We start from the raw sequence: 27,607 nt of genomic DNA, 5'->3' as shown, positions 1-27,607 counted from the left end.
TATATGCTGCCCACCCTTACTTATTTTTATGTGCCATGTACCTCACAGAGAAAGGGGATTAAGAGGGCTTCTTACATGCTAAAGAAAGGGAAGAGGGCGTGGGATAATTGGCACCCAAAATCTGGTTGGTGTGGGGTTTATTTTATGGCACATGGAGGGAGAGTTTTAACATTTTAGGACTCTTCTTTAGGTGGTTGATTTAAACCAATTTAAATTCTAACTAATTTTAATCATATTAAAAATTGATTAGATCCAAATAGATTGAAATTCAAATCTGATTAGGAGCTCAAACTATTTAGATTAGATGTCACCTAATTAAAGAAGGAGTCCTAGTTTTTTTGGACTCTTTCTTGGTGCTTGAGTCAAACTCAATTTAATCCTAATCCAATTAAGATTTGGTGCACCCATGAAGAGAAAAATTTTTAATCCAAATAGAAACTCAAACTCTCTTAGTTAGATCCTAGTCTAATTAGGAATTAAGTCAAACTCAAATTTTAATTCAATCAGAAATTATTATCCCATACAATTTGATTATCTCATAACCCAATTAAGCTTGATCAAATTAATCCCATGTCAAGTCAAATTAAATCTAATTTAATTAGACTTAATGCAAACCCCATAGATCAATCAAATTGAGTCAATTAGCAATTCAATTACTAATTAATCCTCATATAACTTACTAACTCTTTAGCGAGTTACTTAATTATAACTTTTGTATTTGATTAATCATCAATCAAATTGATAATCAAATTCTTTCATGATTTATAATCATAATTCAACCATCTGATCAGTCAAAAATCTCTTTGTGTGTGATCTCATAGGTTCTATTCTGTCTGATAGTGAGATATATTGTGATCCCTATTGCAATATCATCAAAAATTTTTTCAATGGATTGAAACCATTCCAACTCTGCCATCAAGGATCATCGATCATCGAGATGATGCTCATAGATCTCACAATCCATCAGTGATACCTAGCAGTATGTAGTGACAACCCAATAGAATAAAAGGTGATGAACCTCTAGGTGCAGTTAACGTATGATACAGTTCCTCTATCGTGAGTCTCGACCAGATGACAGGTCATGGATGAATCGTCAAATCTCATCATCGATCATATGATAGATTTAATTAGCTCGAATCCATGTATGATTCTCATGAAAGCTCTTTTTCATTAATCACACTACAATGACCATAGACTTAAGGGCTCAACTTCTTAAATTTCATAGGACTACTCCCTTCTGCTAGGATCGATAGATCTCCTCTAGGTGCACACTCTACTCTTACAGTGGATCAACTATCATCAACATCCACTATAAGAACTCATTGAGTCAATATTTATGTGTAGTCAAACTCCAGCAGCCACACTGTGAGCAGCTGTAGCACCGCAGATCAAAGAACCAGTCATACAACTGCAGCATCGAGAAAGTTACTAACGAGTGAGCAGACATCCATATGACTTTTTGTATTGGTCATATTCAGTGCTAGTTATTCTCTAACAACCACCTGCACTCTCGCTTCAGTATCACTACATCACAGACTCGAGATCCATCTATCCGAAGGAAGCAATCCATGCATTGATCTATCTGGATCAATCACCATCTCCATGATGATCCTATGATCAGGAGCAATTTAGGAATTAACCATCAATGACACATGTCTCAAATTCTTAACTCTTTGTGAATATGTATCGTCATCTTGTTAATCTCTTGGATGATTCATGGACACATAAAATATGAATGGTAATATAAATGCCCAATAAGTACAAAATTATGTTCTAGTAATATGATATGAGTCAGTCAAGATTGGCTTCTAGGGCATACATCGAATAGGATGAGGTCATCTCCTTCTCAAATATTGATGCTAAGGGCATCCAGACTCCACATGATGATACTAATGTAGTTTCTCTTCCCATTACAAATTATGATGTAAAGAGAATTTTGGTTGATAATGGAAGCTCGGTGGCTGTCTTATTTTGTGATGTCATTTGCAAAATGAATCTACCTAAGGATTGCTTGTGGAAGGTCACTTGTGAAAGATCAATTCTCCTTGGATCAAATTCTTAGGATACCTGATCTTTTGAAAGGTATCATCTCCCCTGACATTACCATACCATTGTGAAGCTCGACTTCCTAATCATCAAGATCCCCATGGCTAACAACATAGTACTTGGATGACCCCATCTGAATATCTTGCATACTATTATTTTCACCTACCATCTGTTGATGAGGTTCCCAACTACAAACAATGTATGGAAAGTCTAGGGTGACCAAGTGCTCTCTTGACCATGCTATCTCAAAACCCTCAAAAACAAGAAATCAATGGAAACACTATTAATTGAAGGTTTTGATACTTGAGATGAGTAGGGATGGTAGTGTGCATGGAGAATTGATCGAGAAACTTCTTCCGATCCCCCTTTATGAAGCAGATTCGAGAAGGAAGATGTAGATTAGAGCTCAATTGGATAAAGCCTCCATAGGTTGGCTTGTGGATTTCCAACAAGCCAATGCTGATGTCTTCATTTAGTCAACTTCGGACATGCCTAGCATCAGACCTAATGTCATTATCCACAGACTAAATGTGGATCCAATGCACCGACTTGTTCGATAGAAGAAGAGAATCTTCTTTCCTAAAAGGCAGCATGCCATCGATGAAGAGCTAGATAAGCTCTTCCATGCGGGCTTAATTTAGACCTTTCAACTAGCTGGCCAATATCATCCTCCTCATAAGGCAAATAGAAAATGGTAGGTATGCATCTGTTGGAGAATGTAGGTGATTTCATGCATGTATTTTAAAATTTTTTTGAATAAATTATAGTAAAATATAATTAGATTAATCAAATTAATCTAACATGTATATGATCTAATAATCAAATCAACCTACTCTAGGATCTATGATATGATATGTTGCATATAAAATCTAAAAAATACTGAAGATAAAATCAGCATGCATGCATGTGTGCAGTAGATCACATCTACTTCTAATCTTAGTTCATAACTCGATATTTTTGTACGGATCGATGATCATCGCTATTGAGAGACATAGTAGAGAGGATCCTCGATGGTCGCTCATAGTCACAAATGCATCTGGCCTCTATGGGAAGTTCACTCGAAGCTCTAATCTGATCAGTCTTCTCGAGAGTGCTAGCTCATGTGAAGACCTTTTTCTTGGCTGATCTGAATCCTTTCTTCAAATTTTTAAAATCTTTTCAGAAGTTGAAGATAGACTTCTAGAGGAGATGAAGAGGTAAAAGAAAGATGGATAGAAAAATAATTTTTTTCTTATTTTTTCTATTTTCTCAAACCCTGAGGATCAAAATCCTAGAAACTTAATTTTTGCACATGCCCCAAGAGAAGAAGACTCTCCTCTTCTTTCACGCCATGAAACCAATACCCCAAGCCACTTCATGTGAAAAACTCTTTTTTTGTTACCTTACACACATAAAATAAACCACAAAAGCCTATTTTATAGGCATATAAGGAGGTGCGGTGAAGAGTCCAAGAGATCATGGACTCTTACAAGATGTCACCTCCCTTCATAATTCCACATCCTAAAACATACCAAAAAAATATGGGATGCATATTTTTATATTTTTTTATGATAATTCAATTCTCTAACTAATTTTTTACAAAAAATCTCCTCAAAATATCATACATATAAGGAGAAAAAAATAAGTTGGCATGGAGAGGTTGATTTGGATAAGAACAGATTCTCTTGATAAGGAATATTTTGAAATCTAATTTTAAAATCTTCTTTTTATCAAAACCAAATCAGATTTGGATGTGAGATAGAGAAGAAAAATAACTCTTTATCATAAAAAAATATCATGCAAAAACTATTTATTCATGGAGATAAATGACATGCAAAGTGGGTTGGTGCAAGGGAGAAGAGTCCTATTCCAATAAGGACTCTTAATTTTCTTATTTGAATCCAAATCAAATCACATCTGGTTTATCCCAAATAAAATATATAAAATTTAATCTAATTAAATTTATAAATTTTTAATCAAATTTTAATCAAATTAAAAATTGATTAAATCAAAGTTCTGATCAATTCAGGGATAATTCTCCCTTAGCGATTAGGTCATTTTATAACCTATCGAGTCAAATCTAATTGAATCTAATTCAATTAGATTTTATTTAATCCTCTTATTTAATCAAATTGAGTTAATCAATAATTTAATTATTAATTAATTTTTTATTAATTCACTAACACTTGATGAATTAATTTATTATAATTTTTACATAAGATTAATCATTAATCGAATTGATGATTAAGCCCTTGAACGATTCTCAATCGTTGATCAGCCACATGATCAGTCTGAAATTTTTTTTTAGTGTAGCCTCATAGGTTCGAACCTAAGTCGATAGCATAGAAATAACTTTCTAAATCAATCAATATAACTATCTAGCAATGATGATCCGACATCCGGATAGGTCGAATGAAGACGAAGCAACATTCAAGAACCTATTAACGTATGGTTACTGTATAATTCATCTCTTTGATCCTAATACTCGAGGATGACCTAAGATTTAACTATCAATCTTAGATAAATCATTCATATTATATTTCAATCTTTTTTAAATCCATCACATGGATTATCTGGGTTCAAATTTTGCTAAATTGAAATATATTGATACATTAACTTCTACTAATTTGGAGGGGTCAATCTCATTTTGACACATGCATCGACTTGACAAGTACTTAACTGCGTCCAAAAATCTTCTGTCACTGAATTAAAAACTTAGTTAGTCCGGCATCAAAATATAGTGAGTTGCTTCAAGTCACGTGATGATCTCAGGTCGGAGGGATACTTATACCCATACCCTTGGTGAGCTATCCTTGACAGCAGAGTGCTCTGCAATTGATCACGTTCAGTGATGATGTACACCTATATCTCATCTACATACCATGCCAGTGTCTCCACACCATTTGATTATGAGGACAACCAATGCATATAGCACACAATGACCTATACTTAATATCGCTATCATCCTAGTAATAACGTATTGTTTGGTCGTGAACCAATTTAAGGACTATACGATAAATCCTCTTTTATCGATCAAAGTAGTCCTAAAAATTTCATCACAATATAGGAGTTTATTAAAAGATATAATCTGATGATGAAAAATATCAAATAATTTTTATTATTTATCAATTTATATACATTTATAATTAGCACAATCGTCAAATGATTGGCTTTAGGACATATTTCCTAACAACTTTCACTTAGACTAAAGCCAATCAGTATAGTATCATATACCCAGCTTTGATTTATCATCTCAGAACTCTTTGATACTGAGGCTTTAGTAAATGGGTTGGTCAAGTTCTCCTTTTCATCGATCTTCTAAAAATTGACGTCACTTTAACAGATTTTTTGAATAAAGTGGTAGCAATGCAAAATGCCTAGTAAGCTAATGGGACTTTGGCTCTTTGGCATGAGCTATGGCTCCGATGCTATACAACACGGTGGGACCATCATCAGAGGATGTCACTCTTAGCTTGTCAGTGAACTTGTACAATCACATAGCTTCCTTGCAAGCATCAAATGCTGCAATGTATTCTGCCTCACAATTTGAATTTGACTATATTGCTCTACTTGAAACCTTTCCAGCAGATTGCTCCATTATTTAGGATAAGGATGTATTCAGACATGTTCTTGCTATTATTATATCCAACTAAAAATTGAAATCAAATATTATAAGTTGTAAGTCAAATTCTCCATAATTGAGTCATCGATCCTTAGTATTTTTCAAATACTTAAGGATGACCTTCCAATGATTCTCATCCAGATCTTGCAAATATCTCCTCACTATCCTAGTGAGTATACCATATTCGATCTCATACATGACGTACATGATAGAACAAATTCTACTCATAAACACCCTATATATGTTGGACTGGAAAAACCCAAGTAGCCTCTTAGATCTATCTCTATAAATCTTCATCCCTAGGATGAGGGATGCTTTTCCTAAGTCCTTTATGGAAAATAATGATAATAGCAAAAACTTTATTCCCTATAACATAAGAAATATCATTTTTGATTAAGAGAATTTCATTCACATACAAGATAAGAAATGCACTCACAGAACTATTAATCTATTTGTATTTGCAGGGTTTTTCTTCATTCTCAACGAAACCATGCATTTTGATCACTTATCAAAATACATGTTCTAACTTCGAAATATTTAGTATTGCCATAAGAGAAAATATCTTGTTATGGTCAATAGCATAATGTTGACAATATCCTTAAGCAACCAGATGAGTTTTGTAGGTCTCCACCTTCTCATCTGTGCTCTTTGATTCTATTGAAGATCCACTTACATCTTATAGATTTTACCTCTTCAAGTGTATCAACGAGTGTCCATACACCATTGACTTTCATGGACTCAATTTTGGACTTTATGGCTCCAAGTCACTAATCAGAGTCAAACCCCTGCAAGGCATCCATGTAGGCGATCATATCCTTATTGTTCTCATCGAGTTCAACATAATCATGTCTCGGATCTAGATACCGAAGTATCTATCTGATGGATGCAGTACTCTATCGGATCTTCTTAATGGTACCTCTACAATGGATTTCGGATATGATCTAATCAAATCCAATTCTATGGGTTCACTAGATTGTGTCGATTCTTCTACCTGTCGAACTTCATAAGTTTCACATTAAAGGCATCAGTTCCTTCACCAAGGTACTCTTTTTCTTAAAAGAAATGTCAAACAACTTTTATTCTTTAGCATGGTAGAATTTATATCCTCTAGATTCTTTGGAATATCCTACAAAATAATACATATAGGATCGAGATCCAAGCTAATCGATTTGCAAATATTTGACATAAACTGAATACTCCCAAACCTTAAGGTAAGAAAGTATTGACTTACGCCTAGTCCATATTACATATGGAGTCATTTCGACTGATTAATTCAGAATCTAGCTCAGAACATAACAAAAGTCTTAAGAGCATAACCCTAAAAGGAGACTGACAGAATTGCAAACCCCATCATGCATTGAACTATATCTAACAAAGTCGATTCCAATAAGAAAAAATTTTATTCTCTTCTAGATATGTCAAAAACTCACCGGAAGAACATTCTCCTCGATCTGACTGAAGAGTTTCAATGCTCTTTCTAGTTTATTTCTTTACCTTATTATAAAATTGTTTGAATATTTCAAATAATCTAAATTTATGGCAAACATATTCGTAGATCCAATACATTAGTATGTATCGGATTCATAACATCATTGGCTCGTTTACCTTTTCTAGCAAAAAATGATTCGATCATCTTACTAAAGAGATAGGATTGACAGGTGGACAATGATTCACAATCATTAACTTTGAGAATTATCTCCTATTGATCCTATTCTTGTTTATATGACCGAGCTTACAATACTAAAGATAGATTTTTATGACATTATCTACTCTAAGGAGTTTGTTTGATTGTTGTGTACAGTACACTAACAGACTATGTAAACATCATTTCTTAGTTGCCCATATGATTTTAATATCATTCATAATGATATCACAAAAATCATTAGATAATAGTGACAATCACTAAAATGATATTGTTAGAATTGAAAATAGGCTCGAGAATTCTTAAAACCAGGATTGGAACATTACTTTCATCTCCAATGTTCAGAAATCTCTTGCGGTTTTCAATCTTTCTACTAACCTGAAGTCATTGCAACAACTTACATGAACTTTCGATATTCAATACCCAGATAGTAGTGTCATGATAGAAAAATCACAAGGTGTTATCATATAAGTATCTTGTCTGTTGTGATCCAGGTGGTGTGCCCAAGGCCCAGGGGACCAAGGCTAAGGCCAAGGTCCATCATTCATGAGGGCTTCATGGAGGCTCTAGGGCTAGTTGGGTCCTAGGTTGAAAGGCTGTGGGCCTTTTGGGTTCTTGAGGTCCAGGTTATGTGGGCCTCAAGGGACCAACTCTTTATGGGCCAGGTCTGAGCCCAGGATAGGTGAGATTAGGTCGAGTCATGGGTGTACATGGGCTTGGATTAACCTAATCTCCCATAGAGTTGGTCAAGGAAGTTTTGGATTTGGGTCACTTAACCCCGTGTTTATATATACATGCACTGTATAGGTTTGATTAAGCCAAGAAATATGAAAATCCTTTCTCCTAAGTCTCTCTCTCTCTTCTCCCTCTCTCTTCAGCTATTCTCCACACCCCAGGAGCAAGAAACCCTAGGGTTTCTTGCCGCCAGGTCTGTAGAAGGCAAGAAAAGCAGGGGAGGTGCTAGGGTTTTGAGCCCCTCCCCCTTTGTGCCGCCAACCATATTGCCTCTCCCTCTCTTGAAGCCATCCAAACATTAGGTCCAGGACTTGGAATCTCTTGCTACAAGGTTGGTATAAGTTTCTCTCAGATCTGGAGTTGATCTGAGGTCGTTTGAGGTACAGGTGAGATCTCCATCAACAGATCTACAGGAAAGGCTGCAGCAGGATAGATCTGTAAGGTCTGGTTCTATCTACCTTCTTCCCTATCTAAAATATCCCGATTCAAGATCTATGAATTGGAAGACCTCGATCCAGGCCTGATCTGATTGGGTACCAGATCTTAGATTTTTTAGAGGTGATCTTAGAGGCGTTCTTCATCTGGAACGAAAGGCTGATGAAGAAGACAGCAACCAGACTGATTTCGTCAAGGGCCTTTGATCGAGTCCAAAAATCTTCAGATTTGTTCGTTGTTGGTTCCGCTGCACCCAAGGTCCGTGGGAGGAGCTGGGATCGTGCTTCAATAGTTGGTATCAGAGCCACAGTGGTGAGGAAGCGGTTCCAAGCATGAGAAGTTGAAGATCCTAAGTGCTAAAAATTTTCAACATGGTACCATCAAGGTATATTCTACACTTCTTGATTTTATATTGCTTGTTTGGCTTGGATCTAGTCATGGGTAGCAATATGAAGGTTGATTTCGAGAAGTTTGATGGCAAAAAAATTTTTTTCATGTGGAAAATTCGGGTGGAGGATCTTCTGGTGCAAGCAGATCTGGATCAGGCTTTGGATGAGAAGCCTGAGGGAATGACAGATAGACAGTGGGCATCGTTGGAGAAGAAAGCATGCTCGATGATCACAGGATGTTTGGCGGATGCGGCGTTGTATTCGGTGCTGGAAGAAAAGACCCCGAAGGGCCTTTGGTTGAAGTTGCACACCATATATATGGGGAAGAATATGTGCAACAAGCTAATGCTGAAGAAGAGGTTGTACAGTCTTCGGATGCAGGAGGGATCTGATGTGATTGGCCACATTCAGAGGTTCGACTAGTTGTGCATGGAGTTGATGAATATCAGGGTGAAGCTGGATGAGGAGGACAAGTCCCTGTTGCTTTTGTGTTCGCTGCCAGGATCATATGACTCTTTGGTGACTACACTGCTCTACGGCAAGGAGACTCTGGAATATGAGGACATGGTCTCGGTGCTGAGGTCTAATGAGCAAAGAGAAAAGTTGACCAGAGATCAGGCTCCCCAGGAGGGTTTGGTAGTAGGGGAGAGGACAGATAGAGGTAGAGGCAGAAGCAAGTCCAGGGGGCGGTCCAAGTCCAGGAAGGGAAAGAAAGAGATGAAATGCTTCAAGTGCAATGAGTTCGGGCACTTCAAGCGAGAATGTCCACTATAAAAGAGCAAGAAGGGAGAAAGAAGTGGCTCAGAATCAGTGAGTGCAGTTGCTGGGCAGCAGGTGGAGGATGATCTACTTGTGGTATCAGATGGTCACAGGCATTACACAGAGGAGTGGACACTAGACTCTGCGTGCTCACATCACTACACACCACACAGGTCTTGGTTTGCGACATACACCAAGACAGATGAGGTATCAGTGACTCTAGGCGACAATCATCCTTGCAAGGTGGCTGGGATAGGGACAGTCAGGGTGAGGATGTTTGATGGGATTGTGAGGATATTGACAAATGTAAAGCACATCCCAGAGCTGGAAAAGAATCTAGTGTCACTAGGCTACTTGGAGCGCAGTGGATACAGCTTTAGCAGTAGGGCTAGAAGTGGAGTATTAAACATCTCCAATAGAGCTATGGTGGTGATGAGAGGTAGGAGGTTGGACAATAATCTCTATCGCATGGAAGGATCTGTGGTGACCGGAGAGTCTGATGCAGCAGCTGCAGCACAGGACCAGCAGGGGGCTTACAGGATGTGGCACTACCGCCTAGGCCACATGGGTGACAAGGGGCTGAGGGAGTTGAGCAGGAGAGGACTCATTTTTGATCTTGAGGATGGTGCTACAGGGGAGATCTGTGAGCCTTGCCAGATGGCAAAGCAGAGGAGAGTTCAGTTCAACATCAGTACAACCCGCAGTGGAGCCCCTCTAGAGTTAGTACACACGGATGTGTGGGGACCAGCCCCAGTTTCAGCTAAGAATGGGGCCAGATACTTCATGACCCTGATTGATGATTTCTCAAGAAAACTCTGGATTTACTTCATGAGAGAGAAGTTAGAGGTTTTCACCAAGTTCAAGATCTGGAGAGCTGAGGTGGAGAAGGAGCAAGGGAGGAGCGTGAAGTATCTGAGGTCAGACAATGGCGGGGAGTACACCAGCAGAGAGTTCCAGGATTACAGTGAGGAGTGTGGGATCAGGAGACACTTATCAGTTAAGGGGACTCCACAGCAAAATGGGGTGGCCGAAAGGATGAATAGAACACTTCTAGAAAAGGCACGATGCATGAGGCTACAGGCAGAGCTTCCAAAGGCATTCTGGGTTGACACAGTTGATGCAGCGGGTTACTTGGTCAATCGGTCACCTCACACCAGGTTGGATGGCAGGCTTCCAGAGGAGGTGTGGTCTAGGAGGACAGTTGGGCTGGGCCATCTACGGGTATTTGGGTGCACAGCCTATGTGCACATTGGAGCTGGTGAGCGAAGCAAGCTAGATGCCAGATCACGCAAGATGGTGTTTTTAGGCTATCCACGAGGAGTTAAGGGATACAGGTTGTGGGATCCCTTGGAAAAGAAGGTCATCATTGGTCAAGATGTGACTTTTGATGAGGAGTCAGTCCTACAAAGGTGAGCAGGCATGGAGGAGCAGCAGGAGCAGGAGGAGGTCCAGCAGGGCGCTGCTGGACAGCTTACCTCTTTGATTTTGCCTCTTGCTGGTACTATGAAAGGACATGACATTCAGGTGGAGCACCTACCTAAGGTGTCTCCACAGGTGGAGAGGACGGACAAATGATCGAGGTGAAGAGGTCCAGCAGGAGCAAGCTGGACCGAGGACTGATATCGGTGTTGCCCTACATAAGCTCAAGAGGACCATCAGGCAATCGGACCGATATGGCTTCGAAGAGATGCTGTCATATGCCCTGATGACAGTGAATAGAGAACCATATACGTATCAGGAGGCTATTGAGAGTCAGGACAGAGAGCGGTGGGTCCAAGCGATGTCCGAGGAGATACGTCTCTCCACTAGAACCAAACGTGGCGATTGGTGCAGTTGCCACAGGGGAAGAGGCCCATTGGCTGCAAATGGGTCTACAGTCACAAGGAAGGGCCTTCAGAGCAAGGAGGTATCAGATTCAAGGCGAGGTTAGTGGCTAAGGGATACTCCCAAAAGGAAGGCATCGACTTCAGTGAGGTCTTCTCTTCCGTCGTCAGACATACTTCCATCAGAGTGTTGCTGAGCATTGTAGTAGCTCAGGATTTAGAGCTGGAGTAGATGGATGTCAAGACGGCGTTCCTCCATGGGCATTTGGAGGAGAGGATTTACATGGAGCAGCCACCCGATTTCAGGGATCTAAGATCAGAGGGAAAGGTTTGTTTGTTGCAGAAGTCGCTGTACGGGCTGAAGCAGTCGCCGAGGCAATGGTACAAGTGGTTCGACTCCTATGTGCGCAGCATTGGACTTTTCAGGTGTGAGTTTGATCCCTGTGTTTATATTCAGTCTCTTGAGGATGGTTCTAGGGTGTTCCTACTCTTGTATGTGGATAACATGCTTATAGCATACAAGAGTAGGAAGGTTGTGCAGGATCTGAAGGCATCCTTATCTCGGGAGTTTGAGATGATGGATTTGGGCCCTGCAAGGAAGATCTTAGGCATGGAGATTTTCAAAGATCGAGCTCGGAGGGTGCTGCATCTATCTCAGGGGGGCTACATACAAAAGGTCTTAAAGAGGTTCGGGATGAAGGGAGCAAAACTGGCGGAGCTACCACTTGCCAGTCACTTCAGACTCTCGAAGACCATGGTGCCACAGACTGAGATGGAGGTTCAGGAGATGGAGATGGTTCCTTATGCTTTAGGAGTTGGAAGCTTGATGTATGCGATGGTCTGTTGTAGGCCAGACATCACTCATGTAGTGAGTCAGATTAGCAGGTTCATGGCGCAGCCTGGCAGGGAGCACTGGAGAGCTCTAAAGTGGATATTCAGATACCTGACGGGTTCAGTTGGAGTTGGTATCTGCTATGAACAGCGAGGAGGTACAGTGGGATACTCTGACATGTCCAGGGAGGCTCAGGGGCTGATTGGCGGTTATGTAGATGCAGACTTCGGTGGAGATGTGGATATCCGGAGGTCTACGACAGGCTTCATCTTTAGCCTGTATGGAGGTCCTATTTTTTGGAGATCGAGTCTGTAGCTTTTCACGGCCCTATCCACTATAGAGGCAGAGTACATCAGGCTGATAGAAGCAACTAAGGAGGTAATTTGGCTGAAGGGTTTGTTGACGGAGATGGGCCTTACTCAGGAGACCATTAGAGTGCACTGTGACAGCCAGAGTGCACTTCTATTAGCACAGAACTCAATCTATCATGCTAGGACAAAGCACATCGACATTCAGTATCATCGAATCAGGGAGCTTGTGGAGGATGATGAGGTGGAGCTGGTAAAGGTACACACCAAGGAGAACCCAGCTGATGCACTTACGAAGGTACTTCCACGGGACAGCTTTCAGAGATGTGTTGAGCTGATTCAGCTGATGGATAGAGTGGAGCTGGTTGAGGTCTTGGGACACCAAGGTGGAGATTATTGTGATCCAGGTGGTGTGCTCAAGGCCCAGGGGACCAAGGCTAAGGCCAAGGTCCATCATTCATGAGGGCTTCATGGAGGCTCTAGGGCTAGTTGGGCCCTAGGTTGAAAGGCTGTGGGCCTTTCGGGTTCTCGAGGTCTAGGTTATGTGGGCCTCAAGGGATCAACTCTTTATGGGCCAGGTCTGGGCCCAGGATAGATGAGATTAGGTCGAGTCATGGGTGTACATAGGCTTGGGTTAACCTAATCTCCCATAGAGTTGGTCAAGGGAGTTTTGGGTTTGGGTCACTTGACCCTGTGTTTATATATACATGCATTGTATAGGTTTGATTAAGCCAAGGAATACGAAAATCCTTTCTCTCAAATCTCTCTCTCTCTTCTCCCTCTCTCTTCAGCTATTCTCCATGCCCCAGGAGCAAGAAACCCTAGGGTTTCTTGCCGTCAGGTCCATAGAAGGCCAGAAAGCAGGGGAGGCGCTAGGGTTTTGAGCCCCTCCCCCTTTGTGCCGCCAACCATATTGCCTCTCCCCCTCTTGCAGCCACCCAAACATCAGGTCCAGGACTTAGAATCTCTTGCTACAAGATTGGTACAAGTTTCTCTCAGATCTGGAGTTGATCTGTGGTCGTTTGAGATGCGGATGAGATCTCCATCAACAAATCTACAGGAAAGGCTGCAGCAGGATAGATCTGTAAGGTCTGGTTCTATCTACCTTCTTCTCTATTTAGAATATCTCAATTTGAGATCTATGAATTGAAAGACCTCAGTCCAGGCCTGATCTAGTTGGGTACCAGATCTTGAATTTTTTAGAGGTGATCTTAGAGGTGTTCTTCATCTGGAACGAAAGGCTGACGAAGAAGACAACAATCAAGCTGATTTCGTCAAGGGCCTTCGATCGAGTCCAAAAGTCTCTAGATTTGTTCGTTGCTGGTTTCACTACACCCAAGATCCATGGGAGGAGCCAGGATTATGCTCCAACATTATCCAGCAATCTTTTGCTGATTTCTCTTTCTTAGCATGTTTGAGTTAAGAAATTCTATCAAATCAAGTTAACTTTAGACTCTTTTGTCAGTTCGGGCTCATTAGCCCAAGCATGACTCTTTTATACCTTCTTTTTTTTTTCTTTCTCAAAAAATTATTGCCTTATGAAAGGTATATCTTTAGAGATATAAAAGAACTCTTTCAATATTTAAAAGATTTTCTCCCATCGAGCATCATCGAATTTATAACTAAATTTGTATTCTTTGTGCTCTCAAAAAATACTACACAATGATACGATCATTTGGCTACTTCTGATAAGTATCTTTGATCGCATCATGTGTGTTGGACATAGGAACATTAGGTGCTATATCCATAATCATATTTAGGATCCATTCATGCTCTTGAACTATTTGTAACTTTTGATATCAATTATCAAGGTTGGATCCTATAAGTTATTGTCAAACAGTGAATGGAGCAATAAACATCTAGCCATAATTGAAAAAAAAAATACAAGACCTCTATGTTTATGAATTGATTAAGCCTAAAGATTTAGACTTAAGTCTAAAGGTTCTCCCACTATTTTGATCAAATTGGTAGTCTCTGCCTCCAATCCGAGAAATTACTCTAATTTCTTAGCGGGTACTAGAATCCACACAGACTGCACATGAGTCCGACTTTGGCTGGCTCACCCATGTACATCTATGGATAGATTCTTAACTAATTATTTTACCAAATAATTTTTAGTAATTAATTTAGCCCCAAGTAACTTTTCAGTTGACTTTGGTCTTCTGTGCAAGCTCTGGTTAGGTCCAACCATTAACATGATCATACTTACGAATCCAACTACCAAATAATCAGGCCCAACTTTGGCCAACTAATCTAACCACTTTATAGAGAGACTCAACTAAGTCATCATATTATTGAATGAAAATTTCAATAGCAGATGAACACCCAACCTTTGGGCCTCCAATGATCATTATACTAATGGATCCATTATCACCCAACTTAATGGGAGGCTATGATCTAGTTATCCCCATAACTAACTCATTTTAGAGACTTAATAATTTAGAAGATTTAATTTATGAATTGAGAAAAAAGAAAAGATCAACTAGTAAATCACAATCCTCCCACTGACTTCACCAAGTCATTGAATTGGATTAAGGTCATGCTGGTTGAACTGGCACCTAGATCAGTTACACTGATCAACCTTAATGGTATGGATTAACTCGAATCACTCAGCGGTCTAATCAAGACATAATTCACCAAATTGGCCAGGTAAGTGAGATCGATGGGAGGGTCTGCTAAGTTTGCCTTAGACATCATTGAAATGGTCAAGTAAGCCACTCTCAATTAAAAACCATCAATCGAAATGCCGAACTTACCTTAGACACTAATTGGTTAATTAGTTTCGATTTGACCAACCTAATGATTCGGATTCAACCACTGAGCCATAATCAAGGTCCATTTAGTTTAATCAAAGATATGAACTTGACCATCTATAACTATTATATTGGTTCTAGAGAAATTTTGATTTAATCTAATTCAATATTTGGTTAGATTAAATTAATTTTTTTAGTTAGTCTATTAATTCTTTGATTCTAACTTTAGATCTAACTCAATTAAAAGGATCTGATTTAAGCTAACATATGCCCTCATATTTTATGTAATGTCATTAGATACTAAATCATAATTCTAGATCTAATCAATCATTTACTTAATTCTCAATTAAGTTCAGCATCAATATGGGTTTAGATTATGGTTTGAAATAATTTTAACTTTTTTTTATAAATAATTTACAATAAATATTATGTAAAGACTTTTTATTCTGAAACTAGATTGACTCAATCAACATTGAGCTAGCTACACAAGAGGACTGAGTCAACTCAGTTCAAAACTGGATCAGCTCAGTAATTATGTGAGCACGATTCAAAGAGTTTCAGATCTAAAAATTCATGCATAACACTAAAATAAAATCAATCATAAGCACCTTTTAGATCATATCTAAAATTTTTATGATTTGATATTTTATTTTTTTATGATTAAAATAATTTTAATCACATAGATTAGATATCTTATATTTCATACAATTTTGTATCACATACAACAAATCTAGGATTTCAAAATCTAGGATTTTGCAGAAAAGTAAGTTCTTTCTTTTGTGTTCTTCTTCATGGGATCTAATCACATGGCACCCCTATGGGTCATAAGAGCACTCCATCGAATGCGAAGAGAGGACCTTTAAATCTTTCTTGCTCCTATGATCGAATGGCCTGGTGATCAACTCAATCTAAGTATTTGTTAATCGGATCATCTAATCTAATCACATATCACATATGCATGAATTTAGATCTAATCTAAATTACATCAAATCTGATTACAACTTTAGATCATATCTAAATCAGATGATAAACATCACATGCATGACATAAAATCAAATTTTATCGAAGATCAGTACAAACTAAGATAACCTTTTCACTATAAAGGATAAATCCTACAGCAGAACAACCTTATATCAATTTGTATGATCAATCATTAGTTAAATTTAGATTTAAATATCATATATCAGATCTAAATAAAATTAAATTTTAGGTTTAATATGCACATATAATATGTCATAATAAACCTGGCTCTGATACCACTGTTGGAGAATGTTGTTGCTTCTTGAATTGATTTTGATGATTACAAAGTATTTGAGGGGATTACTAATGATTTTGGTTTAAAAAAAGACTTATTGTACTTCAGGACTAAAATCATAATTTTGTCAAGATCTGATTCAGAAGTCTCAAGAGCAAGAACTGAAGACGTACAATCTATTGGAGGAAATTTCAATATTTTTGGAAGGGTATTTTATAAGAAAATCATATTTTTATTTTTGAGTCGATCCCATGAGTCGACTCATAGCTTAAAGGGATGAACGGCATGCTAAAATTTTGGCTGACACTCTCTGTGAGTCGACCCCATGGGTCGATCCCTTGGCATTAGTCGACCCTAAAAGTTGACCTTTGCTGCTTCGCAGGCCAAAATTATAGAACAGTCATTTTCTGTTCTGTTCCACAGAGGTCGACCCTATGAGTCGACCTATGAGCATGAGTCGATCCTATGAGTCGACCCCTGTGATGGGAAAGTTTCGCAACGGCTAATTTTTAATCCGTTTCAATTGCATTTAATGCTCATTTAATGTGCTCTAACGGTTCTATTTCAGTCCAGATTACTCTCCACCATTATTTGAAGTTATATAAAGGGACTTAAAGGAGGGAATCAAGATAAGAAGAAAAGAGGAAAAATTTTGAAAAAACTTCTTTAAGCATTCTTTTCAATCCTAAGCAAGAGCCCACTTAAAGCATTCAAGAAGCTTTTAATTCAAGTTCACCAACTCCTCAAGTGCTCATTCAAGTCTCCAACTACCTTGAGAAAATCAGAAAGAGCTTCCTTTAAATTGTGTAAAGTGTATTTAATGCCTTATTCGCTCATTAAAGATGTTTCATTTGTATTTCTGTGCTGTTAACTATAATACTCTTTTTGAGTCATTATTTTTTATTTTGGAAGGGTTCCAAAATGTGGGAAGGTTGATCCGAGCTTTGAATCGAATTGTATTGGGTTGGCTTATACCTGAGAAATAAGTGTTCTAGCTTGGAATAGCTAGAGTCAGAGATTCCGACGAGTGTATTCAGGTTGAATACAATTTAGTGGATTGGAATTTCCAAGTAGGAGCTTGGGGAGTGGATGTAGGTGCAAGATTGGCATCGAACCACTATAAATCCTCTTGTTTGTGTTGTGCTTAATTGCTCTTCTTTTAAACTTCTTTATTCTCTTGCATTCTTGCATCCAACCATTATCCGTGCATCAATTACACTCTCCTTACTTATCTTGCTATTGTTAAATATTCTTCATAAGTTATAAGTTAAGTTTAAATTTTTAAAAATCCAATTCACCCCTCCTCTTAGGTTGCATAGCTGGGCAATAAGTGGTATTAGAGCCTGGTGCTCGAGCCCTACTTTGATTTAACCAATCAAAGAGCTAAAGATCTATGGCAACTTAAGTTGGCACTTCTCTAGCCGAGGGGCAGTCCACTAATCGATCTTCACTTTTCAATGGGTCAAACTATACCTATTGAAAAGCTCGGATGAAAATCTTCATTCAAGCACTTGACTATGATATGTGGAGTATCATAGTAAACGGACCATACACACCCACTAAAATTATTAACGGTATGGAATCAACCAAACCCAAAAAAGAATGGGATGAGGTTGATAAGAAAATGACTCAACTAAATGCTAAAGCCATGAATATCTTGTATTGTGCCCTAGATGCTAATGAATTCAATCGTATTTCAACTTGCATGTCTGCTAAGAAAATATGAGATAGATTAGAAGTAACTCATGAAGAAACTAATCAAGTGAAAGAATCCAAAATTAACATGCTCGTGCATAAATATGAACTTTTTAAAATGGAGCATGATGAATCTATAACTAAAATATTTACTCGCTTTACTGATATTATAAATAATTTAAAAAGTCTTGATAAGTCTTATTCTAACAGTGACCTCGTGAGGAAGATTCTTAGATCCTTACCAAGAACTTGGGAAGCCAAAGTGATCGCTCCAAGAAGCCAAGGATCTGAACATCCTACCCTTGGAAGAGCTTCTAAGATCACTGATGACACATGAGCTGAGCATGAAATAACATCAAGAAGAAGAAGTCAAAAAGAAGAGGACAATCACTCTCAAATCTATGACTCAACTTGATGAAGAAACTGATGATATGAAAAATAAAAAGCAGGATGAAGAAATGGCTCTCATTACTAGAAGGTTTAAGAAATTTTTGAAGAAAAAAAAAATAAGGAATGAGGAAGAGGCCACCCACAAAAGGAGAATATAGCAAAGAAAAGGATAAAGACCAACCCCTTATTTGCTACGAATGCAAAAAACTGGAACATTTTAAGTCTGAATGCCCACAACTGAAGAAGGATCTCAAGAAGTACAAGAAGAAGGCCATGATGGCTACTTGGAGTGAAAGTGATGAGTCAAGCTCCGAAGAAGAAGACTCAAATGAACAAGCCAACTTGTGCCTTATGGCACATAAAAATGAGATAAATTTTGATACTCCTGTTGACTTTACCTTTGAAGAACTTCATGAAGCTTTTTATGATTTAATTGATGAACTAAAGAAGCTAGGGGTAAAGAACAAAGAGTTAAAATCAAAGAATCAATCTTTACTAAAACAAAATGAGAACATTTCAAATGAAAAATTTACCCCGCTTCAAGAAAATTTAAACTTAAAGAATGAAATTGTCAAGCTAAAATCAATAGTTGAAAAATTCACCTTAAGTTCTAATAAACTGAATATGATTCTTGAAAATCAAAAGGCTATTTATGATAAGGCTGGTCTTGGTTACAACCCCTTAAAGAAATAAAAGTTTCTAAAAAATATCTATGTAAACTCTTCAAACAACAAGTTCTCAAACATTACTTGCTTCAAATATGATAAAATAGGTCACAAATCATACACTTGTCTCTCTAACAAATTTTTAAATTCTAATGCAAAGAAAATATGGGTTTCAAAAGGAACCATTGTGACTAACCAAAAAAGACCCAAGAAAACTTGAGTACCTAAAGTAAAAACTTGACTTTTGTTTGCAGGTGTGTCTAGCATCTCAAGGAGCAAACCGAAAATGGTATCTTGATAGCGGATGCTCGAGACACATGACTAGTGATGAATCTCAATTCATCACACTTGATGCTAAAAATGGAGGGATGGTCACCTTTGGAGACAATGACAAAGGAAAGATCATCGGTATAGGTAACATTGGTATTACTCCCTCCAAGTATATTGAAAATATTTTATTAGTAGATGGTTTAAAACATAATTTATTAAGCATCAATCAATTTTGTGATAAAGGATACAAAGTTATTTTTGAATCTTCTATTTGCATTGTAACTAGTCCTGTTAATGAAGGCATTAAATTTGTTGGGCATAGACATGGCAATGTTTATATGGTAGATTTAAATGATCTATCCAAAATAAACATATAATGCCTAGTATCCTAAAATACCAAGATTAATGAGACTAGTTGGCTTTGGTATCATAGGCTTGCACATATTAGAATGCATTCACTTTCAAAACTTATTAAGAAAGAATTAGTTATTGATTTACCCAAATTGAACTTTGAAAAGGATAGAATTTGTGATGCATGCTAACTAGATAAACAAACAAGAGTTTCATTCAAATCTAAAAATATTATTTCAACTACTAGGCCATTAGAATTATTGCATATGAATTTATTTGGACCTACTAGAACTACTAGTCTAGGAGAAAAATGATATGATTTTGTAATTATTGATGACTTCTCTCGTTTTATATGGATTTTTTTTTTAGCACACAAGGATGAAACTTTTCAAATTTTCTCTAAATTTTATCGAAAAGTCACAAATGAGAAAGGTTTTTCAATTTAAAATATTCGAAGTGAACATGAAACCAAATTTAAAAATCAAGATTTTGAAAAGTTTTGTGATGAAAAAGGAATAGGACACAACTTTTCGGCACCTAGGACACCCCAACAAAATGGAGTAGTAGAAAGAAAAAATAGAATCCTTGAAGAAATAACCCGTACCATGCTATGTGAAAGCAACCTTCCAAGATACTTTTGGGTGGAAGCTATTAACACAATATATTACATATTGAATCGTACTTTAATTAGATAAATTTTAAAGAAAACTCCCTATAAGCTTTGGAAAGGAAGAAAACCAAACATTGCATATTTTTATATTTTTGATTGCCGATGTTTTGTGTTAAACAATGGTAAAGAAAGACTGAAAAATTTTGATGCAAAATCCGATGAAGCAATTTTTCTTGGTTACTCCTCTTCTAGCAAAGCCTTTAGAGTTTTCAACAAAAGAACCTTAGTAGTAGAGGAGTCAATACATATTGTCTTTGATGAAACTAACGATCTTCCTTCAAGAAAGAATGAAGATTTTGATGATGTAGATCCTCTTATAGAAGGAATAAAGGAGATCAATCTAAAAGATTCAATAATTCAAGATGATGAAGAACTTGAAGACAAACAAAATGAGGAAGGTGAAGAACGACAAGAACAACCTCAAGGTACAAATAATCTACCCAAGGAATGGAGGTATGATCACAATCACCCCAAGAAACTAATCATTGGTGATCCTACACATGGTGTAAGAACTCGTTCCTCACTTAAAGATGCACTCAATCATTTTGCTTTTGTCTCTCATCTTGAACCTAAAACTATAGATGAAGCTGAAAAAGATTATAATTGGATTAATGCAATGCAAGAAGAACTTAATCAATTTGAAAGAAATAATGTATGGACCTTAGTATCAAGACCTAAAAACTACTCAATAATTGGCACAAAATGGGTATATAAGAATAAATTGGATGAACATAGAAATGTGATAAGAAATAAAGCAAGATTAGTTGCAAAAGGTTATAATCAAGAAGAAGGAATTGATTTTGATGAGACTTTTGCACCTGTTGCTAGATTAGAGGTAATTAGACTTCTACTTACTTATGCTTGCTTTATGAAATTTAAATTATTCTAAATGGATGTCAAAAGTGCCTTTTTGAATGGATATATCGCTGAAGAAGTTTATATAGAACAACCCCCAGGTTTTGAAAATCATGCTTTTTCTAATCACGTTTTTAAATTAAATAAAGCTCTATATAGTTTGAAACAAGCACCCAGGACTTGGTATGAAGGGCTAAGCAAATTTTTACTTAATAATAATTTTTCAAGAGAAAATGTAGACACAACTCTTTTCATTAAAAGAAATCAAGATGATATATTAGTTATACAAATATATGTTGATGATATTATTTTTGGGTCTACTAATGAAACTTTTTGTCAAGATTTTGCAAAGCTCATGCAGGGGGAGTTTGAGATGAGCATGATGGGAGAACTCACATTCTTCCTCAGACTCTAAATCAAACAAATGAAGAAAAGAATCTCCATCACCCAAATCAAGTACATAAGAGAATTACTCAAAAGATTTGGAATGGAGAACTCCAAAGCAATTGGCACACCCATGAGCCCATCATGTAAGCTTGACAAGGACGAAGAAGGTAAAAGTGTAGACTTAAAATTTTATAGAGGCATGATTGGTTCTTTATTATATTTAACTGCTAGTAGACCTGATATTATGTTTAGTGTTTGCCTATGTGCTCATTTTCAATCAAATCCAAAAGAATCACACTTGAATGCAGTTAAAAGAATCCTTAGATATTTAAATGGTACACAAACTCTAGGATTATGGTATTCTAAGAACTCATTAATTGACTTAATAGGATATTCAGATGCCGATTTTACTGGATGTAAATTAGATAGAAAAAGTACTAGTGGAACTTGCCAATTTTTTGGAGTTAACCTAATCTCTTGGTCTAGTAAGAAATAAAATTTGATAGCTCTGTCTATAGCCGAGGCTGAATACATTACAGCCGGAAGTTGTTGTGCTCAAATCTTATAGATTAAGCAACAACTCGAAGACTTTAGTATCAAACTTAATGAAACTCCCATAAGATGTGATAACACTAGTGCTATAAATCTCACTAAAAATCCAATTCAACATTCTAGGTCAAAACATATTAAAATTAGACATCATTTCATAAAAGAACATGTCCAAAATAAAGACATAATTTTTGACTTTGTTTGTACTGAAAAATAATTAGCTGACATCTTTACCAAGGCCTTAAGTGAAGATAGATTTTGTGAAATTAGGAGAGAACTACGAGTCTTTGATCCATCTGCTTAGGTATCTCTCTAATTCCAAGATATCAATGCCAAAAAATTTTTTTAGCTTAATTCTCATCTTTTCTTTTGAGCTCAAAAGCCCAAAATAAATATTCTCATGATCAATTTTTGGATAAACATCCTTCTTCTAATATTTTAATTTTTTTCGAAACTGTTTCATCATTTTTCTGAATTTCTTTATGCCATGAGTCGACCCCCAGGATCGACCCTAGGGTAAACTTGTAATATTGACTAAATCCTTCGGGCGCTTTCTTTTTGTTGGAAAACCTCCCTTGAGCCGACCCAACTCTTCGTCTTCTTCCTTCCACCAAGCCAAAAGACTCCCTCTCTTCTTCCTCAAACCCAAGTTTTTCCCCAAAACTCTTCTCCCACCATCTCTCACCCTCTAAATCACCCTCTTGGAACCAAGCTCCTCCCTTTTCTCCTTCTCCATTTGGAGCGAGTCGAGCTTACCCTAGACTCTACCCGTCTTCTCCAAATCGGCACTCCTCTTCTCCAAAATCCTTATCCTTTCCCTAAAAGCCCTTTATCTCTTCCCACATTTGCTCTCCTAAGTTCCTTGCTAGCTCTGCTTGTGCAAATGGCTCCGAAGATGAAGCTTCCATAGAGGAGAAAATCAGTTTGCGGGTTGGAAGAAAGTGTGCGTCAGAAGAGACAAGCAACCGAGACCACTTCTGCTTCAAACCCTGCTCCTGCATCTGCTCCAGCTACAACTCGATCTCCAATCAGCCCCAGTAAGGTACCCCTTTCCGATAGAAAGGTAGAGCCCGACAAAAACATTGATTTCAGATTTTTTGAAAAGGAAGGGTTCTCTATCGGATCAAAAATTAAGGACCAAGGTTGGAAATTCTACTACTCCCTAAAAGAAAATACCTATGTGGATCTTGTTAGAGAATTTTATCTGAATTTGGGATATAGCAATGAAACAGTAAAATCCACAGTAAAGAGTATAGAAATTAGCTTAGATCCTATGCTCCTGGGGGAAATTCTTCATTTATCCTATGAGGGATACACAAACATGGAACTCCCAGTTAAGGAGGAGGGAATAAATGTTATTCTAGGAAGAACCTTCACTGGAAGCCTAAACAAATTAGAGGCTAAGATTCTTTTCATTGAGATGAGGCTGCTACACCAAATGGTAACTAAGTTATTTTTTTCTAGAAGTGGTAGACATGATCTCCTCTCTGGTCAGGATATCTGCATTATGTATCATATTATTACTCAAACCCCCTGAACCTCCCAGCATTGATGATTGAGGCTATGAGAGAGATCTTGAATAGGTCCAAGGCACATTTGCCTTTCGGTATGGCTCTCACTTTAGTATTTAGGAGGTTTGGAGTTAGCTTTGAGGGAGAGACAGTAGCTAGGCTATCTCACTCCGACACTATCAACCGCCATACTCTGCATCGCATGGGATTTTTCAAGATTGATGGTGGTTGGACAAAAGGTGTGGAAGAGAGAGCTGAGGACAGAGCAGAGGAGAAAGGACCATCATCACCTCTCCGTGATCACAGGACTGTATCTTCAGATATTCAATTTATTTCTGACCATGAGGCTGAGCCGTCAGAGTCTGCGAGGAGGCACACTTCAGTTCAGCAGCCGGACAGCAGAGCACATCCTTCAGAGATCAGATTGGCTGATGATCAGATAGAGATGATATCTCAGCGTGTAGCCTCCATACTTTCACGTCAGTTGGGTACTTCATCTTTTGCTCAGGGATCGACATCTCATGATGTATCTAATCAGACACTGATCCCCCACATCTCCACTATTTTTCAGATGATTTCTGATCAGTCAGTATGCATCGAGCAGCTTGAGGGTTGTATAGTGAGACTGACTGGCAGAGTATTTGACTTGCAGAGGTAAGTGCTAGCTCTAGCCCATCCACACCACATGAGGATATCACTAAGGTCTCAGACCTATCTGCGGAGGCAGCCAGACTGCAAGGAGTCTTAGAGAGTGATTTTAACTTTCTGAGGAGAGAGATCAGGGGCTCTAGTGAGCATGCTTCCACTCAGTTCACTACACTGCTACAATCTGTTTCGAGAGCTTTGAACCTTCTGGACACCATCAGACTCTCTCTTATAGCTTAGTCTTTTGCTTCTCAGCCTTCAAGATCTTCTCACCCCTCCACTCGTGCTGGCACCTCTACCCGTGACAGAAGTAGATGCGGTCGAGGTCAAGCTCGTGGACATGATCCTTCATCTCCTCACTCCATCTCTGATTCATCAGACTTCGATCCATCCAGTCATGATATTTATTAGATCCAGTGTAGTCTGTCTTTTCTTTAGTTTTTGTCTAAGATCTATCTTGTAGGTCATGTAATGCAATGTTGACTGATTGACTCTTGGATAGTTTCTATCCATGTCTTTTATACTTTAAGTCAACACTTATGTATTGAAACATCTTTGTACTCACTCATCTTTTGGATATATATATATATACTTTAACTTTCAATGAATATCTCTGATCAAATGGAGTTACTTTTAAATTCTGAAATACTTGAATAGCAATATCTTTTCAATGAGCAAATTGATATATCTTTTACGATTGCTATATTGAGGGGGAGTAAAACAATAAGCAATAAAGAAATAAGCAATAAAGAAGGAAGCTAAAGATGTAAAATTGATCCCATCAAAAGGAAGGAATAGAGAAAATATATTCAAGAAAAAAGAAAAGTAAAGAATCTCAATTGATGCTGTCAAAAAGGGGAGTAGAGCATCGAGATTGAGGTTGAGCAATAAGAGCAATAAAGATTGAACATTAAGTAAATTGTTAAGCAAATGGGTACATATGTCACATGCTTTTTTGTTCTTTCTTTCCAAGCAAATACACTTATAAGCAAATTTTAAATTTTTCTTTAAACTGATTATGATGCATTTTGTTCCAATACTTGGCTATAATATCTAAGTGATGCATCTTCATAAATTTAAAATTCATGTTCAATGCTTTCTATATGCTTTTGCTCAAATATTTTGTCATCATAAAAAAGGGAGAGATTGTTACTCCTTGAATTGATTTTGATGATTACAAAGCATTTGAGGGGATTACTAATGATTTTGGCTTGAAAAAAGATTTATTGCATTTCAGAGATAAAATCATAATTTTGTCAAGACCTGATTCAGAAGCCTCAAGAGCAAGAACTGAAGACGTACAATCTATTGGAGGAAATTTCAACATTTTTGGAAGGATATTTTGTAAGAAAACCAGATTTTTATTTTTGAGTCGACCCCATGAGTCGACTCATGACTTAAAGGGCTGAACGGCACGCTAAAATTTTGGCTGGGACTCTTTGTGAGTCTACCCCATGGGTCGACCTCTTGGCATGAGTCGACCCTATGAGTCGACCTCTGCTGCTTCGCAGGTCAAAATTATAGAACAGTCATTTTTTATTCTGTTCCACAGAGGTCGATCCTATGAGTCGACCCATGAGCATGAGTCGACCCTATGAGTCGACCCCTGTGACGGGAAAGTTCCACAACGGTTAGTTTTTAATCTATTTCAATTGCATTTAATGCTCATTTAATGTGCTCTAACGGCTCTATTTCAGTCTAGATTACTCTCCACCATTATTTGAAGTTATATAAAGAGACTTAAAGGAGGAAATCAAGATAAGAAAAAAAGAAAAAAATTTTAAAAAAGCTTCTTCAAGCATTCTTTTCAACCCTAAGCAAGAGCCCACTTAAAGCATTCAAGAAGCTTTTAATTCAAGTTCACCAACTCCTCAAGTGCTCATTCAAGTCTCCGACTACCTTGAAGAAATCAGAAAGAGCTTCCTTCAAATTGTGTAAAGTGTATTTAATGCCTTATTCACTCATTAAAGGAGTTTCATTTGTATTTCTGTGCTGTTAACTGTAATACTCTTTTTGAGTCATTATTTTTTATTTTGAAAGGGTTCCAAAATGTGAGAAGGTTGATCCGAACCTTGAATCGAATTGTATTGGGTTAGCTTGTACCCAAGAAATAAGTGTTCTAACTTAGAATAGCTAGAGTCGGAGGTTCCGACGAGTGTATTCAGGTTGAATACAATTTAGTGGATTGGAATTTTCAAGTAGGAGCTTGGGGAGTGGATGTAGGTGCAAGGTTAGCACCGAACCACTATAAATCCTCTTGTTTGTGTTGTGCTTAATTGCTCTCCTTTTAAACTTCTTTATTCTCTTGCATTCTTGCATCCAACCATTACCCGTGCATCAATTGCACTCTCCTTACTTATCTTGCTATTGTTAAATATTCTTCATAAGTTGTAAGTTAAGTTTAAATTTTTAGAAACCCAATTCACCCCCCCCTCTTGGGTTGCATAGTTGGGCAACAAATGTAGGTGATTTTATGTATGTATTTCAAAATTTTTTTTGAATAAATTACAGTAGAAGATAATTAGATTAATCAAATTAATCTAATATGCATATGATCTAATCATTAAATCAACCTGCTCTAGGATCTATGACATGATATGTTGCATATAAAATCTAAAAAATACTGAAGATAAAATCAGCATGCATGCATGTGAGCAGTAGATCACATCTACTTCTAATCTGAGTTCATAACTCCATACTTTTGTATGGATCGATAATCACAGCTACTGAGAGATATGGTAGGGAGGATCCTCACTGATTGCTCATAGTTGCACATACATTCGGCCTTCATGAGAAGTCCACTCGAAGCCCCAATCTGATCAGTCTTCTCGGGAGTGCTAGCTCATGCAAAGACCTTCTTCTTAGCTAATCTGGATCTTTTTTTTAAATCTCTGAAATCTTTTCAGAGGTTGAAGATAGACTTCTAGAGGAGATGAAGAGGTGGAAGAAAGATAGAGAGAAAAATAATTTTTCTCTTATTTTTTTCTCTTCCTAAATCCTGAGGACTAAAATCCTAGAAATCTAATTTTTGTGCACACCCC

The sequence above is a fragment of the Elaeis guineensis genome, chromosome 13, assembly GCF_000442705.2.
Source record: "Elaeis guineensis isolate ETL-2024a chromosome 13, EG11, whole genome shotgun sequence".
Classification (NCBI taxonomy): domain Eukaryota; kingdom Viridiplantae; phylum Streptophyta; class Magnoliopsida; order Arecales; family Arecaceae; genus Elaeis; species Elaeis guineensis.
This window is presented reverse-complemented; position numbering follows the sequence as displayed.